The 20,107-nt window shown below is 35.4% G+C and overlaps 3 non-coding genes across 3 annotated transcripts; all 3 read left to right on the forward strand.

Annotated features, from left to right (window-relative positions):
• Nucleotides 1-17,940: 17,940 nt before the first annotated feature.
• On the forward strand, nt 17,941-18,022 carry TRNAS-UGA (transfer RNA serine (anticodon UGA)). Its single transcript has one exon. It is a non-coding gene; the product is annotated as a tRNA-Ser (tRNA).
• A 722-nt stretch (nt 18,023-18,744) lies between these two features.
• TRNAS-UGA (transfer RNA serine (anticodon UGA)) lies at nt 18,745-18,827 on the forward strand. Its single transcript has one exon. It is a non-coding gene; the product is annotated as a tRNA-Ser (tRNA).
• An 823-nt stretch (nt 18,828-19,650) lies between these two features.
• Nucleotides 19,651-19,732, forward strand: TRNAS-UGA (transfer RNA serine (anticodon UGA)). Its single transcript has one exon. It is a non-coding gene; the product is annotated as a tRNA-Ser (tRNA).
• Nucleotides 19,733-20,107: the final 375 nt, after the last annotated feature.

Here is a 20,107-nt window from a genome sequence, read left to right on the forward strand (position 1 = left end):
CGGATAGACAGGCTGTTTGTCTTAAGAGTCAGAATCTCATTAAAACCATCTTGAGGCTTCGTCCTGCCTTTGATTCTCTTACCTTCTCCCATATTTATAGGGAGCAAAACCGCGTGGCGGATCGCTTGGCAGCTGCTGGGCATGGGGGGATGTTAGGTGTTTCTACCCTTTCCGTTCCTCCTTCTTTTCTGTTACCTTCTCTTCTTGAGGATAATATTGGGGTCAGTCTTCCTAGACTGATCCCGGGTTAGGTTTTTGTTTGTTTGTTTTTTTTCTTCCCTTCTTACCAAAAAAAAAAAATACTGATTTTATTAGTTTAACATAATCTAATTATGATGATATAGTTGTAAATAGTTTTTAAAAGATGAATTTCTGTGTAATTTTCCTTTAAAAAATCAAATATCAAACCCAACCCATATAAACTCACCTAAAAGTATATACATATTTTTTTTTTGAGAAAAATAGCCATTACATTAAAACAGAGATCCTTACATAATGCAGAAACAAGAAAACTAGGAACATCTAAAAAATGATAAAAATTAGCATAGGAATGAGCATTACGGGCCAATAAATGAGCTGTTTCATTCGCTAATCTTGGGACAAAAGCCACGGTATAATCCAGACAAGAAATAAGACATTCTTTAATATCGTCAAGAACGCCACCGACTTCAGTAATATTCCGCTCCCTTCTCTGTAAACCGTCCACCACATTCTTCGCATCCACCTCAAAATCCACGTTTCTGTACTCGAGATCATGAAACCAATCAATTGCACACCTCAACGACATCGCCTCTGCTAACTCAGCAGTAGCAGTGCCCTGCTGAAACGTGCAAAAACCCGTTATAAACGTCCCCCGACAATCTCGAATAATGGCTCCCGAACCCATTATTGCAACCGCCGATGAAACAGCAACGTCTGAATTGCACTTCAGATGACTTGCGCTCGGAGCCTTCCACCCGTTGTGATCCGCCTCATTTCGACCACTCCTTGGAATCCGACCGCCTGAGTCCGCCACCCTTACCCGCTTCCATTCTTCCCAAAATCGCAGCACTTCCTCAACTGCAGAAGATGAAGATTTCCTAGTGTCGTTCCAGACCAAATTATTTCTTTGGCTCCAAATTTCCCATAGTATCATAGAAACTCGACAACACCAATCATCCCCTTTATTCACACAATAGTCCAGGAACCACTCCTCAACCCACTCATACACCTCCCCCAGTGCACTAATACCCGTAAAAAACCAGCAATTCCGTGCGAACTCGCACCCGCTGAATAGATGCCATCTGTGCTCAATATCAACACCACACATCAGACAATGTATAGGAATTGCAATCCGTCTATCCGCCAATCTCAGGCGCGTGGGTAATAATTTTGCGCAGAACCTCCATAGAAATATCTTAACTTTTGGCGGAACCACCAACATCCATAATCTCTTCCAACCATTGCTAAATCTCACCCCTTCCTGATGCCTAGCCAACAGTTTATACCCAGATTTAACGGAATACAAGCCATTCTTAGTAAAGTGCCATAACAACTTGTCAGAACCACCGCCAAGAGGGACAATCATCTGTAGGATTTTTTCCGCATCAGCAAGAGAAAACCAATCCCGAATTCTCTGTTGATTCCATAATCGGGAGGCCGGAATGAATAAATCAGCCACCTTAGCAGTCCGCACATCTTCTCTATAAGCTGAAGTAACACACCTAGAACTATCATCAATCACCCAAGGGTCATTCCAAACCGATATCGTCTCCCCACTTCTCCAACGGATTCCTCGTTTCAAAACCTCTATCGAACTCCATACGCTCCTCCAAACAAAACTAGGATTAATGCCTAATTTGGAGGAAAGGAAAGATCCATTCGGAAAATATTTAGCTTTGAAGATCTTGCTTACCAACCTATGAGGTTTATCCAGAAATTTCCAACCCTGCTTACCCAAAAGTGCCAAATTGTATTCTCTTAAGGTCCGATATCCTAATCCTCCTTCTTCCTTAGGTAGGCATAGTCTATCCCAACTACACCAGTGAATCTTCCGTTCCCCATTCTCCTTCGTATCCCACCAAAATGAATTCATCATCCTCTCCAATTCAACCCCAATGGATTTAGGAAGTAAAAAGGTGCTCATACAAAATGTTGGCAAAGCTTGAGCCACCACTTTTAATAACACATCCTTCCCAGCTGCGGATAAGAATCGAAATGTCCAGTTTCTAAACCTCTTGAGAAGTCTATCTTTCAGGAATCCGAATATATGTTTTTTAGACCTACCAATTAAAGAGGGCAAACCCAAATACTTTCCCGTATCCAACTTCCCAGATACTCCCAGTAAATTACAACAAGCTCCTCTAGCTTGCTCTTTAACGTTTGCACTAAAAAATACACCCGATTTTGCACAATTAATTGCCTGCCCGGAGCATTGCTCATAATTCTTCAATATCTCCATCAATTTCGTGCACTCTTGCTCAGTAGCACTACAGAAAAGAAAGCTATCATCAGCAAAAAATAGGTGGGATACACTAGGTGCCCCCGGGCAAATTTTACACCCAGTTAACTCTCCTTCAGCTTCTGCCTGTACAATAAGCCTTGATAGGACCTCAACACACATGATCAATAAATATGGAGATAACGGGCCCCCTATCTCAGACCCCTCTCAGGAGTAATAGGTCCAATTAATTCTCCATTAACAGCAACTAAGAACGAGATCGTAGTTACACACATCATTATCCACTTCACCCACCTCTCATGAAATCCCATTCGTTCGATAACCCGTCTCAAAAAACCCCAATCCACCCTATCGTATGCTTTACTCATATCGATTTTCACAGCCACATCGCCCATAATTCCCCTTTGTTTATGTTTCATATGATGTAGCAATTCAAACGCAATCTGTACACTATCAAGTAGGGACCGACCAGGTACGAAGGCAAATTGAGTCTCTGAAATCACTTTTGGTAAAATATCCTTCATTCTGTTAGCCAAGACCTTAGCAATTAGCTTATACAGCACGTTGCATAAGGAAATAGGACGAAGCTCAGTCATCCGTTTTGGGTTTTCACACTTCGGAATCAAAGTTATGACAGTATCATTTAATCCTTTTGGGAACTCATATTTTTCCAGCCAACCAATACATGCATTAAACACATCATCACCAATATCTCCCCAAAAATGCTAGAAAAATCCTGGGCTAAATCCGTCCGGACCCGGGGATTTATCCGGATGCATTTGCATTATAGCAACTTTAAACTCATCCACCGTAAAAGGTCGAATGAGATCCTCATTCATCCTATCCGAAACTAACAATGGAACCACCTCAACAGACGCATAATCAACTTCATGTGATGCTTCAAATAATTTATGAAAATAATTTCCAGCAATGTTACATATACCAGGAAGATCGTTGTGCGTCACTCCGTCGTCACCTTCTAAGGAAGACGATAAATTGGCCTGTCGCCTAGCTTTAGTAGTTGCATGGAAGAATTTTGAATTTTGATCGCCCTACTTAAGCCAAAATGCCTTCGCCCGCTGCTTCCAATAAATCTCCTCTTGCTCAAGCACATTGTCGAGTAGAGCCTTCAATCCCGAATAGCGTTTTACCGATACCTCATCCACTTTCTCCCTTAGACCAGTAAGCTGCTCCTTCAATCTTTTTATTTTACCAGAAAATCGTTTCTTGAAGTCAGCCCCCCACTCGCTCATCATGCCCCGACAATCTTCAAGTCGTGGTAACACAAGCTTATGTCTGTTTTCTTGCCAATTTGCCTTAACCAGTTCGTAAAAACCTCCTTCTTTGATCCATGCACGTTCATACTTAAACTGCTTATTCCTTCTACAAGTTCCAGGAATATCAGTTTCCAAAATAATCGGAAGATGATCCGAGTAATTTGAAAACACACTCTGAGCTCGAAACTGATCAAACCGCTCCAACCATCCTGTTGACCCGAGCACCCTGTCGAGCCTTTCGCTAATCCAGTTATCCGATCCTCGACCCCTTTCTCACGTATACCTGCTACGACCCATGTGTAGACATGTCAGGTTATTTCTTTCCAAAGCTGAAGCAAATTGAGCAATTAAATAGGCCGGGTAAGCCTGTCCATCTCGTTTCTGAGTCCTGATGTAGCAAACAATTGAAATCTCCCATAAATATTGTAGGAAGCAGAGAACTTGTTGCTAATCTGTCGAGTAGCTCCCAAGAATCCTTATGTTTACTTCTGTTAGCCTAGCTATAAAACCCGATCAAGCGCCAATCCCCTCTCTTAATATCCCGAATTGCAATCTCTATACGATGATTTGAATAACTAGTAATAGAGAATTTCCCACTATATTTCCAAAGAACAGCTAACCCACCACTGTGACCACGAGCATCTACAGTGAAACACCCATCAAAACCAAACTTTCTTCTTAAACTCTCCATTCTATTTTTTTTCCACAAAAGTCTCCATTAAAAACACCAAATTCGGCTTGTGAGTGAGCAAAAGCTCACCAAGTGACCGAACTGCCCGGGGGTTGCCGAGACCCCGACAGTTCCAACTTATGAAACTCATAATCCTCGGTGGGTCTGTAATGCAGACCGTGCCATTTCAATATCATTAGTGCTAACATTATCCTTGCTGATTAAGGAAGATGATGGCCCTTTTAAGTTTCCATGTTCATCATTGGTAGTTCCTTTGTAGCTCGTGTTTTCCCCTTCGTCACGCCTTCTTTTCTTTTCTTCTTGAAACTCTAATAATGTTTCCTGCTCTATGCTCACATCCACATCAGAAGTTATCATAGCAGTAGACTCCCCTGCACCACTCGAACCTCTTGTCCAGCCGGCCTTGCCAAAATTATTGCCGCTCAACCAATCTCCATCCTCAACAACTCCTCTAGGATCCTGTAACCATCTAGATGTTTGCACATTAGAACCTCGTCTTGGAGCAGCCACCAACCACACGCCCCATTCTCTCACAATTTCTCGAGTTTGTGGTCCAAAGAGTTTATCACAATAGCGTTCAGTATGGCCTATAATTCCACACAAAAAGCAAAATTGCATAAACGTTCGTATTTGAACTTCAGCATAGTCTCCTCACTCCTTCCCCTTTTTATTTTTTTGAACCTTTTAAAGGGCTTTCTGACGTCTAATCAAACTCGAATTCTCATATAACTGAACCTTCGTGCTCCCTGATTATTTTTAGCGTCGTATTCCAGGAAGGAACCAATGAAATCTCCTAGCTGTTTTCCGATGCTTTCAGACATACATCCTGCTAGAAGTTACCTACACCCACATATCAATGTGATAAGATCAATCTCTTCAGGCCGTATTCCATGATCCACCTCTTTTAACAACAACATCTTATTATCAAAAGACCAAGGCCCTCCTTCCAGAACCCTATTTTTATAAATATAATGAAAGAACTCAAACATAAATAGGTTAGTCTCAATCTCCACAATCCAAACCCCCTTGTTAGGCATCCATAGGTCTGCAGGTTTTGTTTTCATGACAGAGAAATTAACAGTTCTCTCTGATAAAAATCTACCAGCCAATAGAAGAGTCTCTTTTGTGCTGTGATCGACCGGCTCGTCCCCAGGTATTGCGATAACGCAATCTTCTTCCTCCGTGAGTGTAAGCTGTGTGATCCCCTCCATGCCACCTAGAGTGTTTATTTCCAATCGCAGCCTCCCTTCATCGGAACCCTAGCCACCTCCCTTTGAAATACCTTCACACACACGTAACAAAAACCCTAACAGACCGCAGATAAAACTCTTACGAGAAAGAGAAAAGAGGAAACTCTTACGAGAGAGAGACTCACTATAGATTAGACTAATTAGGTTTTCATGATCCTATATCTTTTAATGCCACAATTTGCCATATGACCGTCGGTTCTAATTACCGGCAATTAACTCTATAGTGTCTGAATTGATTAAATATATACATAATTTTTAATTACAAAAAATAAATTTTATACTTAAAATTAAACATTTAATATATAAATTAATAAGGGTAAATAATTTATTAGTCTCTGAGTTTGTGCATATTACACTAGTTAGTCCCTCTATTTTTCGAAACACACTATAATATCCTTGAGTTTTGACAAAACTAACTACTTAGTCCCTCCATCCATAAATTTTATAGAAAATGACAAATTTACCCTTCTACTACTAATTAACTTTCTTATGTGTTTAATTAAGTTTTATCTAATTTTATTTATTATAATTAATTCAAGAATAAAAATTAATAATAGTTACAAAAAAATATCATAGTCTATTTTTAATTAAAAATAGATAATCAATTTTATAATAATTTAGTATTATAATTTAAATATAGTATTTATATAATAACTATTTTACGTGATAATTGTTATACATGTAGGGCTGTAAATGAACAGAGTCGCTCATGAGCGGCTCGGTGATCAGCTCGATAAACACTCGGCTCGATTTGTAAACGAGCCGCTCGTGAACATGATTTACTGGCTCGGTTGGTAAACGAGCCAAGCTTGAGCAGGCCAAAGCTCGGCTCGAAAGATCGCGAGCAGGCTCGATTAGAACATTTATGAACAAATTTTAGTTTTGTAGAAAACTACTGTATATAGTTTTGTGTGAGTTCACAAATATCTAAACTTAATATTATTTCATTTGCTATTAGATGAGATCGTTCACAAACATAATAAATGAGTAATAGACGAACTATTTGTAACCATCTTGTTTATTTATTCACGAACTTTGCTTGTGAGCTTTTTATGTACACAATTAAAGAGTTATTTGCGAGCAAACTTCACAAATATAATTAACAATTTACTTACAAACAATTCATGGTTAGATAATTTTCTTAATGAACCAAGTCCAAAAAATGATTTGGGCTCGAAACAAGCTCGAAGCTCGGTTCAAGCTCGTTGAGCAAGCCAAAGCTCGGCTCGGGTTCGGCTCGTCAATTTTATAGCAAGCTCGGCTCGGGCTCGAGCTCATTAATTTTATAGCGAGCCGAGCTTGAACAGGTCAAAGCTCGGCTCGGCTCGGCTCGGCTCGATTATAGCCCTATATACATGCATTATTGAGTGTCTAATTTATTAAATAATATTTCTAATTTATTAAATAATTATTGTTTAAATGAAATATAAGTTAAATAGTTATTAATGTTTTTTAACCTAAAGAGAAAATTAAAATTTATGAAATAATTTCTAATTAATTTTAGTACACACTATTTTAGTAAAAAAATATTTTTTTTATATAATTTATCTGATTGCTCGGTTCCAGATTCGTTAGACTTTAGGAGGATTCTTTTCCAATTAATTTTTTTTTTACGTATACTAAGGCTCGAACTCAAGATCTTTAGTTTAAGCGACTTGAGATCTTTTACCAATCAACTAAATATTAATTGGTTTAGTAAAAAATAGTTAAATACTACATTAATTTTTTAATACATTGATTTATCAAATATTATGAAACACTAAACTAATTTATGGTAGATTAGTAAATTTATCATTTTATTTATAATGATTTATTAAAATAATTTTAATTATTGATATAAATAAAATTTGATACAACTTAATTAAATATAGATGAAAATTATACTCATAGAAGGACAAACTTATTATTTTCTATATAATTTATGGATAAAGGACTAATTAGTTAGTTTTGTCAAAACATAGGGATGTTCTAGTGTGCTTTTAAAAACAGAGAGACTAACTAGTGTAATACGTATAAACTCAAGGACTAACAAATTATTTACCCAATTATAATTAATATTAATAGGCGGGTCAGACAGTGTCGGTCCGTGCTATTTTTATCAATCCCAAGTCCGTCCAAAAAATAGGCGGACTTTAGTGGGCCTAGACCGGACTGGTCTATGATCAATTTTCATTGTTCAAACCCGATCCAAGGAAGACAGACTTGGACAGACCGTACGAGTATTCGGACCCGTGGACAGGTCTAATAATAATGCTTAATCGATTTCATAAGGTTAAGAAATACAAGTACATCATGAAAATAGTAAGGAATAAAATCTTATACAAGTATAGGCTAAAGCTTAATATAAGATCTATAAAGGAAATAAAAAGACTACAAAGAGTAAACATAGCCATAAAAGATATAACTAAAACAAAAGGACAACAAATCTCATATTTCTCACGGATCCAAATCCGCATGAAACCAGCTGCAAACCAATCATCATCATTTAGTTGCTTTCAGCCAATCAGATCTGAGTCATTTCTATTGGTACAACCCCGCATATCCGTAGATCTACGTATAAGATAATACGTTTCCACTCTTGCTAAACCGATTGTTTTGGAAAATGTTAGTGCAACCCATATTAAAAAAGGGTTTTAGAAAAATAACTTAAAAATAAAAAATAATTATAAATGTATATTAAAGATAAAATATATTCTTTTTTATTATTGTGGGACAAATTAAGTAATTAGCGTAGGAAAGCTCAACTATTTTCGGACAATATTAAAAGAATTAGATATTTTATTTACGTGTTCTGCACTAATTACATAAGAATTTTATTGTTATTTTTGTTTTTTTTTTTCTCATTTCAAAATTGGTTTAAGGATGAATTGTCTTTAAGCTCGATAAAATATTTGAGAGATTTTTTTATCTAAATATATGCAAAACATGTGATAAGAATCCAAGAATCCAAATAAGATGAGATTCATATGATGTCACGTGTGTACATGCATTTTTTATTTGTTACCAATGAGTGACGATAACAACCAAAATATAGTTATTCTCGAATTTAGACTTAAGGCCTATATGACAGCTCCCTTAAAAGTCGGTCGAATATCGCCTTAAGAACAAAAGTCCATTCATAGTTTAAGCAACGCCATGTTAAGGAAGACTCATAAAAGGTTTAAAGAACCACCATGTTTGCTAAAATAAGCACACTAATAGAGTACCTTTACACGTAATGGCTTACCGTTAGAAGGTTTAAGTTTTCCAATAGAAACCTGAGACACGTAAAATGGCGTTGACAAAAAAAATGGTTTACAAGAGACTTCACAACCTCTAAACAAGGTTTATGAGAATCATACATGTATGCTAAAAAAACATAGTCTCTTTCTTACTTTACCGCTAAACCAACAGTTCTATTGTTTTACAGATTCAATTAGACTCGAGAATATATAAAAACGACAATTTGATTATGTCTGATGCAGGCAAAATTGAGACATATGTTTTGGATATCTATTCCAATTTAGTTTTTTTTGGGGCCAAAATTGCATCCTTAGGGATCTTTTCAAGGTCGAAAATATTATCCCAAATGTGGTGAGTAATGTTGATGAAATCAAGCACACTATTTTCCAAATGGACGGGGTTGAGATTTACGAGTAATTTCTACAAGGTTTAGTAGGAAATTATTGGTTCCGATGTGTGTAAGGTGTTATTCAAAGCTTTTTTTACTACCGGAGAAATGTTTATGGGTTGGAATTCGAATATTATCATACTTAGGCCCTGTTCTTTTTGACTTAATTTCAGTATAAGTTCAGTTCAATTCAGTTCACCAACATTCAGTTCAGTTCAGTTAAGTTAAGTTAAGTTAAGTTCAATTAATTATTTGGTGTAGTTAAGTTAAGTTCAGTTCAGTTCAGTAGCATTCAGTTCAGTTCAGTTAAGTTAAGTTAAGTTAAGTTCAGTTCAGTTCAGTAGCATTCAGTTCAGTTCAGTTAAGTTAAGTTAAGTTAAGTTAAGTTAATTTAATTTAATTTAATTTCAGTCAAAAAGAACAGGGCCTTAGGCTCTATTCTTTATCGCTGAAAAAAACTGAACTGAACTGAATTGAACTAAACTGAATTGAATTGAGCTGAACTGAACTGAACTGAATTGAACTGAACTGAACTGAATACTACTGAATACTGAACTGAATTTAACTGAATACTACTGAATACTGAACTTAACTGAATGCTACTGAACTTAACTGAATGCTACCGAACTTAACCGAACTTAACAATAATGATGATATTAGACTTTAAAATAATTTTCATGATAATATTGGACATTAATGAACTTATAATAATAATAATGGTTCTAATAAATTTAATAATATCAATAACAAATAAATATATTATTAAAGATAAAACTAAATTGAATATCAAATAAAAGCCCGGGATGATAAAATCTTGGCTCGATAAAAGCCTATGAAATTAAATAAAAATAAGTCTAATTTAAATTAAAAATACAAATTACAGTAAAACCTCTATATAGGAATACGTTTGGGACCAGACAATTTGTATAACAATTGGGAGGTTATTCTTATATAGAGTTTGGTACAAAAAAAAAAAAAAAATCAATACTTAAAGTTTATGAAATGGGGTCGCTTGAAATTGGTTTATATACACAATGTACAATAGAATAGATTAATAAAACAAATTAATGTTTAGCATATCAAGTCTACGAGTTTTATTTCCAATACCTAAAGAATTGGAAGAGTTTTGAGTTTAGTTTCCAATACATAAAGAAAAGAGTTTTATGGGAAAATGGTAAGAATTTATAGTTAAAGTTGGAATTTGTGTGCCAACTCATATTTAATCTCAATAATTTTTAAATTTTTAAATAAATTTTGTTTAAATCCTTAATACATATATACATTATTTACATAATTATTCCTATATAGAGGTATAGTTTCTAAAGGTGGGACTTGGATTATGTATAACAATTAACATTTGGGAGGTTATTCTTATTTATAACTGGCCCAAGTTGGGACCGAAATTTTTTATAACAAATTGGAGGTTATTCTTATATAGAGTATTCCTATATAGAGGTGCAAAAATAAATACAAATCTTCATATGAATATAAACTCTTAACTTTTTATTTTAATTAAGGGTTAAAGTGCAAAAATAACGTTTTGGGTCAGAAGTAATTTTACCTCTAACGTCTAAAATGGTGGAATTTTATCCCTAACATTGATACAACAACAACAACAACAAAGCCTTAGTCCCGAAATGATTCGGGGTCGGCTAACATGAACCATCATATAAAACCGTGAAAATCAAGTCGTGTCAGCGACACAGATTCGCTCCCTCCACTCCGTCCTATCCACTACCATATTTTCCTCAATTCCCAATAAACTCATATCACTCTCGATCATCCTCCTCCAAGTTTGCTTAGGTCTTCCCCTACCCCTCACCACTACATCCCTTTGCCACTCTTCGGTTCTCCTAACCGGCGCATCAAGCGCTCTACGTCTCACATGGCCAAACCACCTTAGTCGGTTTTCTCTCATTTTATTCTCAATAGATGTGACCTCTACTTTTGTCCTAATTATTTCATTACGCACCCGGTCCTTTCTCGTGTGACCACACATCCATCTCAACATACGCATCTCCGCCACCGACATCTTATGGATGTGGCAGTGTTTCACTGCCCAACACTCCGTACCATATAACAATGCTGGTCTAATTGCCGTCCGGTAGAATTTTCCCTTCAATCTATTAGGCATGCCGGGATCACAAAGGAAACCCGTAGCACTCTTCCACTTCGACCAACCAGCTTTAATCCTATGGGCAACATCTCCATCTACTTCTCCATCCGTTTGGATAATAGATCCTAAATACCGGAAGCAATCCGAGGCCTGAACAACTCTCCCATCTAGGGTGATTGTCCCTGCCTCCCTACTCCTACGGCCGCTAAACTTACACTCCAAATATTCTGTCTTACTTCGACTCAACTTAAAGCCTCTAGATTCTAGAGTTTGCCTCCATAGTTCCAACTTCATCTCCACTCCTTCTTTCGTCTCATCAACCAACACAATATCATCTGCAAACAGCATGCACCATGGTATACCATCTTGAAGTGAACTTGTTAGTTCATCCATAACGATGGCAAAAAGAAATGGGCTTAGTGCGGAACCTTGATGCACTCCAATCGTAATAGGAAACTCTTCAGTTTTCCCAACACTAGTACGTACACTCGTGCATACTCCCTCATACATGTCCTTTATGATGTCAATATATTTCCGCGAAATGCCTTTCCTTATCAAGGCCCACCAAAGTACTTCCCTTGGTACCTTATCATATGCTTTCTCCAAGTCAATGAAAACCATATGCAAGTCTTTCTTCTTATTTCGATAGTGCTCCATTAATTCTCTCATTAGATGGATGGCTTCCATAGTTGATCTTCCCGGCATAAAGCCAAACTGGTTTTCCGAGATCTTCACCGTCCTCCTTAGCCTTTGTTCAATCACTCGCTCCCAAAGTTTCATAGTGTGACTCATTAATTTGATTCCCCGATAGTTGGCACAATCTTGGACATCGCCTTTGTTCTTATACAAAGGGATTAAGGTACTTTTCCTCCATTCTGATGGCATCTTATTGTTTCTCCAAATTTTGTTGAAGAACGTCGTCAACCATTCGATTCCTCTTTCTCCCAAACATCTCCAAATCTCAATAGGGATGCCATCAGGTCCTACTGCTTTCTTCAACTTCATCTTACTTAATGCCATTTTGACTTCACCCTTTTGAATTCTCCGCAGGCATTCATGATTTATCATATCGTGATGGATACTTATATCTCCAACATCTTGTTGGCGATCTCCATTAAATAAGTCATCAAAATAGGACCTCCATCGTTCCTTGATATCCTTATCTCCAACTAGGACTTTCTGGTCCACATCCTTCACACATTTAACTTTTCCGAGATCTCGCGTCTTCCTATCTCTCATCCGAGCAATTCTATATATGTCTCTTTCCCCTTCTTTCGTATCCAATCTTGTATACAGATCCCGATTCACCTTTGCTCTAGCATCTCGTATGACCTTCTTTACTTCCCTTTTAGCCTCTTTGTATTTTTCGTAGTTCTCGTCACTCCTACATTTCCCCAATAGTTTATAGGATTCTCTCTTACTCTTTACTGCTTGTCGTACTTCTTCTGTCCACCAAGATGTGTCCTTACCCGGTGGCATGCTACCTTTAGATTCCCCTAGAACTTCCTTCGCTACTTCCCTTATACTATGCTCCATCTTATTCCATATCGAATCTATATCTGAATCCATATTGCAAGTCCAAATATCTTTTTTGGTCATCTCATCCACAAATTTTTGTTGATTCTCCCCTTGCAATTTCCACCACTTAATCTTAGTCTCTACTTGAGGTGTTTGTTTTCTTATACATTTCCTACTTCGAAAATCTAGCACCACTACTCTATGTTGGGTTGTCGTACTCTCACCAGGGATCACCTTACAATCAATATAACTCTTTCTCCAAGCACTCCTTACTAAGAAGAAGTCAATTTGGCTCGCATTACCGCCACTCCGATAAGTCACTAAGTGGGATGTTCTCTTCATAAACCATGTGTTCATGATACTCAAGTCATAGGCTGATGCGAATTCCAAAATATCATTTCCTGCTTCATTCTTATCTCCAAAACCATACCCTCCATGAACACTCTCAAACCCATCTCGCCTAGAACCCACGTGTCCATTGAGATCACCCCCTAGTACCATTTTTTCATCCCTAGGAACCTGTTGCACCACTTCCTCTAAGTCATCCCAAAAAGCTTGTCTTATAGACACATCTAATCCTATTTGTGGCGCATATGCACTAATGACATTCACAACCTCATCCCCTATCACTAGCTTAACACTCATAATTCTATCGCTCTTCCTAGACACCGCTACTACCTCATCAATATACTCCCTATCAATAAGAATACCTACTCCATTTCTACCCTTATCCTTTCCTGAGTACCAAAGCTTATAACCCCAAGGAGCTATCTCTCTAGCCTTGGCTCCAACCCACTTGGTTTCTTGTAGGCATAATATATTTATTCTCCTCCTCTTCATAACATCTACAATTTCAGCTAATCTTCCTGTCAAAGAACCTATGTTCCATGTCCCAAAGCGTAACCTACTACCCTTACCCCTACCCTACCATTACCGTGGACTAGCTTATTTACCCGCAACCCTTGCATATTTGACACCACCCCCGGGTCCTGGGGTGGCGCGCCGCTTCGGGGCGACGACCTAGCAACCCTTGCACATTTATCACTACACCCGGGTCTAAGAAGTGCAGCGCGTCGCTGAGTAGGGAACGCCCCAACGGTATTTATATTATGGTTCATGTCATAAGATGTGGCTAAGTTTTACGCTGGCCGCCACAAACCTACCGCAACCCTCCTCCTTTGTCCGGGCTTGGGACCGGCTGTAAAGGCCACCAAGTGACCCTCACAGGCGGAGTTTATCCCTAACATTGATAAATTGGATAAATTTGAGAAATAATTCATAATATGGATGCAATTCCTAATTTTTAAATATGGATGCATACTTTAGTTTTATTTTTTTTTATTAAACCATATATACTTTAATAAACTATCATTTCTTACTTTTATCTAATTTATAGATAATGATAAACTATAAATAATAATAATAATAAATAATGATAAATTATAGATAAATAATAATAATAATAATAAATTATATATAAATAATTATAATATAATAAATAATGATAAATTACTGAATACCGAAACTGAATGCTGAAACTGAATGCTGAACTGAACTGAACTGAACTGAACTGAACTGAACTGAATTGAACTGAACTGAACTGAACTGATTGTTACTGAAATTAAATGATAAAGAACAGGGCCTTAGGCCCTGTTCTTTTTGACTTAATTTCAGCATAAGTAAGTTCAGTTCAGTTCAGTTCAACAACATTCAGTTCAGTTCAGTTAAGTTAAGTTAAGTTCAATTAATTATTTGGTGTAGTTAAGTTAAGTTAAGTTAAGTTCAGTTCAGTAGCATTCAGTTCAGTTAAGTTAAGTTAAGTTAATTTAATTTAATTTAATTTCAGACAAAAAGAACAGGGCCTTAGGCTCTGTTCTTTATCGCTGAAAAAAACTGAACTGAACTAAACTGAATTGAACTGAACTGAACTGAATTGAATTGAATTGAGCTGAGCTGAACTGAACTGAATTGAACTGAACTGAACTGAACTGAACTGAATACTACTGAATACTGAACTGAATTTAACTGAATACTACTGAATACTGAACTTAACTGAATGCTACTGAACTTAACTGAATGCTACCGAACTTAACCGAACTTAACAATAATGATGATATTAGACTTTAAAATAATTTTCATGATAATATTGGACATTAATGAACTTATAATAATAATAATGGTTCTAATAAATTTAATAATATCAATAATAAATAAATATATTATTAAAGATAAAACTAAATTGAATATCAAATAAAAGCCCGGGTTGATAAAATCTTAGCTCGATAAAAGCCTATGAAATTAAATAAAAATAAGTCTAATTTAAATTAAAAATACAAATTACATACAAACACAAATTTATATATAATTTAAAACCTATGAAACTAAATACATCTTCATATGAATACAAACTCTTAACTTTTTATTTTAATTAAGGGTTAAAGTGCAAAAATAACGTTTTGGGCCAGGAGTAATTTTACCTCTAACGTCTAAAATGGTGGAATTTTATCCCTAACATTGATAAATTTAATAAATTTGAGAAATAATTCATACTATGGATGCAATTCCTAATTTTTAAATATGGATGCATATTTTAGTTTTATTTATTTTTATTAAACCATATATATTTTAATAAACTATCATTTCTTGACTTTTATCTAATTTATAGATAATGATAAACTATAAATAATAATAATAATAATAAATAATGATAAATTATAGATAAATAATAATAATAATTATAATAAATTATATATAAATAATTATAATATAATAAATAATGATAAATTACTGAATACTGAAACTGGATGCTGAACTGAACTGAACTGAATTGAACTGAACTGAATTGAACTGAACTGAACTGAACTGATTGTTACTGAAATTAAGTGATAAAAAACAGGGTCCTATTCCTAATATAGTTGATGCTCTTTCCATTGATCAATTTAAGCCTATTGTTTTGAGCAATGTTTGTTTCAAAATTGTCACTGAAATTTTCTCATCCAATCAATTCGGCTTCATAAAGGACATGATAATCTCATATTAATTGTATTGCTAGGTTGTTTGAGGGTGTCAATATTCTTAAAATGCAAGGATATTTTTTTTTTTCACTTTTTGATTGACTTTTCTTTTTTTTTTTTATTCTTCTTCCATTTCTTTTTCTGGAAAAATAAAAAAAAAATTGAAATTCAAGAAGAAGGGAAGGAGAAAAAAAAAATGTTTGAATCAGTACTCTGCCCGTACGTTACGCGGTTGATAAATTTTTTTGTACATATATTTAATATTTTTTAATTATATATCATATTGATAACAACCCGAATTATTCCTTATAAAAGTAGAATTAATGATAATTAATGCAGGATTAATGCAGGGGTGAATATGCAAATAATGAAGAAAAATGAAGGAGTCTCTAGCATTATGCCACGCCACATGGACCATGACGAGACACGCCATAGCAAGATACGCCCAATGAGAGCAAGTAATGGAGACCCGCCATAGTTCTCAAGGAGAGCATACATACGTCTCGACGGTTCTAAAGAATACCAAAAGGCGCACTTATAACCATCCATGAAGGAAATAAATGCAATTAAATGGCAATTAATAGCCATCAATAAAGAGATCAGTATCCGCCAGGTGAATATAAGGAGGTTTCTTGAGACAGGTCCATCCAAAGGTCTCTAAACCATTATCAAGGAGAAACCTCCGACATTGATGATACTAATAACTCCATTAATACTTAAACCATCAAGTATAACTAAAGTAACATCAAAACCCACATTCAAGGACAATAAAGGGGATTAATGCAATTGTTACAGAATTGCATATAAATACCTCAGCTTCCTGGGATCAAAGGTACACACATTATTCTAACCTTACTTTGTGATTACAATTTATTCTCTCAAGAATATTACTGACTTAGGCATTGGAGTGCCGGCCGATCCCAATGGCGCCTCACAGGGAAGGGCTCCAATCAAGAATCTTTACACAAGATATCACATATGTATATAATGATATTAATACTTTGTTTTAAAATAATTTTAAGTTTAAAAAATAGTTTATAAAAAAAAGTGTTGGAGTTTAGTGTCCTAAAGACAATTGTTTTAGGATATGAATATTAATGAATAAATTGTTTATTTAATCATTGGTTTAATCAGATATATATCATAACTGTAACTATATATAAAAGACTTTAATCTTTAATAAAGAAAGTAATCCTAAGTTTATTTAAATAGTTATAAAGTGTTCATACAAGCATGAAGTGAGACTATACTTTATAATAGACCAATAAACTTAAAATCAACCCAAGTCAAGTAATGTGTTATAGGGGTTGACATATTACTGTTGAGACTTGCATGTAACAATGTTTTATGTCGAGACAGAGAGCTGATTTCACAAGCTTTAGATATAGAGATATCTAGACAGTTACATGGATCCGGTGAAGGAGTTCCTTAGGATTGGGACCCGACTTGAGATAACAGCATAGATTGATTTATCAAAGTGTCAACTGTTCATCTCATTGGTATTATTGGCACAAAACACATCCGCGTGGCAATATCTACTGGATCAAAAATATGGCGTACACCAGAAGAAACTCTAAAAGGGGACATTGACACGTGGATATGCCACGAAGGTTCGACACGCTAAAAGACACCAATGTCCGCCATCTAAGGCAGATACGCCTTTGTTACCACTGAGCCGTTTTTTCAGGAAATTGTTATGATCAGTAGCATTAAAACAGTTCGTTAAAGGCCTTAATGGTCGCACCTGAAAAATGTATAATTAATACATTAAAAGACATGAAATCCAAGACTGTTCAAAATACCACCTAGATGGTTACAGAATCTAATATAAATACCTCCACTCTGAGGTATTCAAGGTACACATACTGATTCCTTACAATAGTGCTTACAGTTTATTCTTAGAATTATCACTAACTTTGGCATCGGAGTGTCCCCTGTCGGTCCCAATGACACCTTACAGAGAAGTGTTCAGACCAGAAATTTTTTCATAAGTTATCAACTTTCTTCTTTTATCTCCATCATTAGTCAATATGTCCGAGTGGTTAAGGAGACAGACTTGAAATCTGTTGGGCTTCGCCCGCGCAGGTTCAAACCCTGCTGTTGACGTTTTTTTCTTAAAAAAATTGCATATTTTTTTTTAAATGTTGAATATTGTAAATAATGCAAAAATTTTAAATTTTGTATTACTACAAATCAATAAAAATCAGATAAAATATTAATAAAATAATAATTTGAATAATTTTTTCTATATTATTGATAACATCCTAATATTATCACTAAAATCAAAAAAATCCATAAATAAAAGAATCCATTGGCACAAAGCACAGTCGCGTGGCAATATCTGCTAGATCAAAGATATGTCGTACGCCAGAAGAAACTCCAAAAGGGAACCTTGCCACATGGATACGCCATGAAGGTTCGACACGCTAAAAGACACCAATGTCCACCATCTAAGGTAAATATGTCCTTGTTACCACTGGACCGTTTTCCCTGGAAACTGCTATGACCAGTAGCATTAAAACAGTTCATTAAAGGCTTTAATGGTCGGACCTGAAGAATGTATAATTAATACATTAAAAGGCATTAAATCCAAGACTGTTCGAAATACCACCTATATGGTTACAGAATCTAATATAAATACCTCCACTCTGAGGTATTCAAGGTACACATATTGATTCCTTAATATAGTCCTTACAATTTATTTTTAGAATTATTACTGAGTTTGGCATCGGAGTGTCCCCACGATCCCAACAGCACCTCACAAGGAAGTGTTCTGACCAGAAATTGTTTCACAAATTATCAACTTTCTTCTTTTATCTCCATCATTAGTCAATATGTCCGAGTGGTTAAGGAGACAGACTTGAAATCTGTTGGGCTTCGCCCGCGCAGGTTCGAACCCTGTTGTTTGACGTTTTTTTTCTTCAAAAAAAATGCATAATTTTTTAAAATGTTGAATATTGTAAATAATGAAAATATTATAAATAATTATGAGTATTAAACGATATAACTATTTGACTTAGAGTAAAAATAAGAATTAAACATTATTTTTAAACATAAAATTTTTTAAATTTTATATTACTACAAATCAATAAAACTCAGATAAAATATTAATAAAACAATAATTTGAATAAATTTTTTCTATATTATTGACTTTTGATAACATTTGAATATTATCCTTGGGGTAAAATCATAAATATCTATAAATAAAAAGATCTATTGGCACAAAGCATAGCCGCGTGGCAATATTCGATGGATAAAAAATATGGTGTACGCTAGAAGAAACTCCAAAAGGGGATTTTGTCACGTGGATACGCTATGAAGGTTCGACACGCTAAAAGATATCAACGTCCGCCATCCAAGGAAGATATGGCCTTGTTACCACTAAGCCATTTCCCAGGAAACTGTTATGATCAGTAGCATTAAAATAGGTCATTAAAGGCCTTAATGGTCGAACCTAAAGAATGTATAATTAATACATTAAAAAGCATTAATTCCAAGACTGTTCGAAATATCACCTAAATGGTTACGGAATCTAATATAAATACCCCCACTCTGAGGTATTGGAGGTACACATACTGATTTCTTACTATAGTGCTTATAGTTTATTCTTAGAATTATTACCGACTTTGGTATTGGAGTGTCCCCCGTCGATCCCAACGGAACCTCACAGGGAAGTGTTTTGACCAGAAGATTTTTCACAAGTTATCAATTTTCTTCTTTTATCTTCATCATTAGTCAATATGTCCGAGTGGTTAAGGAGATAGACTTGAAATCTGTTGGGCTTCGCTCGCGCAGGTTCGAACCCTGCTGTTGACGTTTTTTAAAAAAAAAACTGCATAATTTTTTTAAATGTTGAATATTGTAAATAATGAAAATATTATAAATAATAAAAGTATTAACGATATAACTATTTGACATATAATATTAAATTTATTCATGTGTCATGTGTCGTTTTTATATTGGTGACCGCTGTTAATTTTTTAACAAAGTTAATTTTCTATTCAATATGGGTTGAATTTTATCTAATTTGATAGGTCAGGGGCCAAATGTGACCAAATAATAGATTAGGGGCCAAATACACAAATTTTGGATAGATCAGGGGCCAAAAAGTGCTTCAAGCCATAATTATTTGAATAAATGTTTCTACATTATTGACTTTTGATAATATCCGAATATTATCCCTCGGACAAA

Source organism: Euphorbia lathyris, chromosome 6 (genome assembly GCF_963576675.1).
Source record: "Euphorbia lathyris chromosome 6, ddEupLath1.1, whole genome shotgun sequence".
NCBI classification, from domain to species: domain Eukaryota; kingdom Viridiplantae; phylum Streptophyta; class Magnoliopsida; order Malpighiales; family Euphorbiaceae; genus Euphorbia; species Euphorbia lathyris.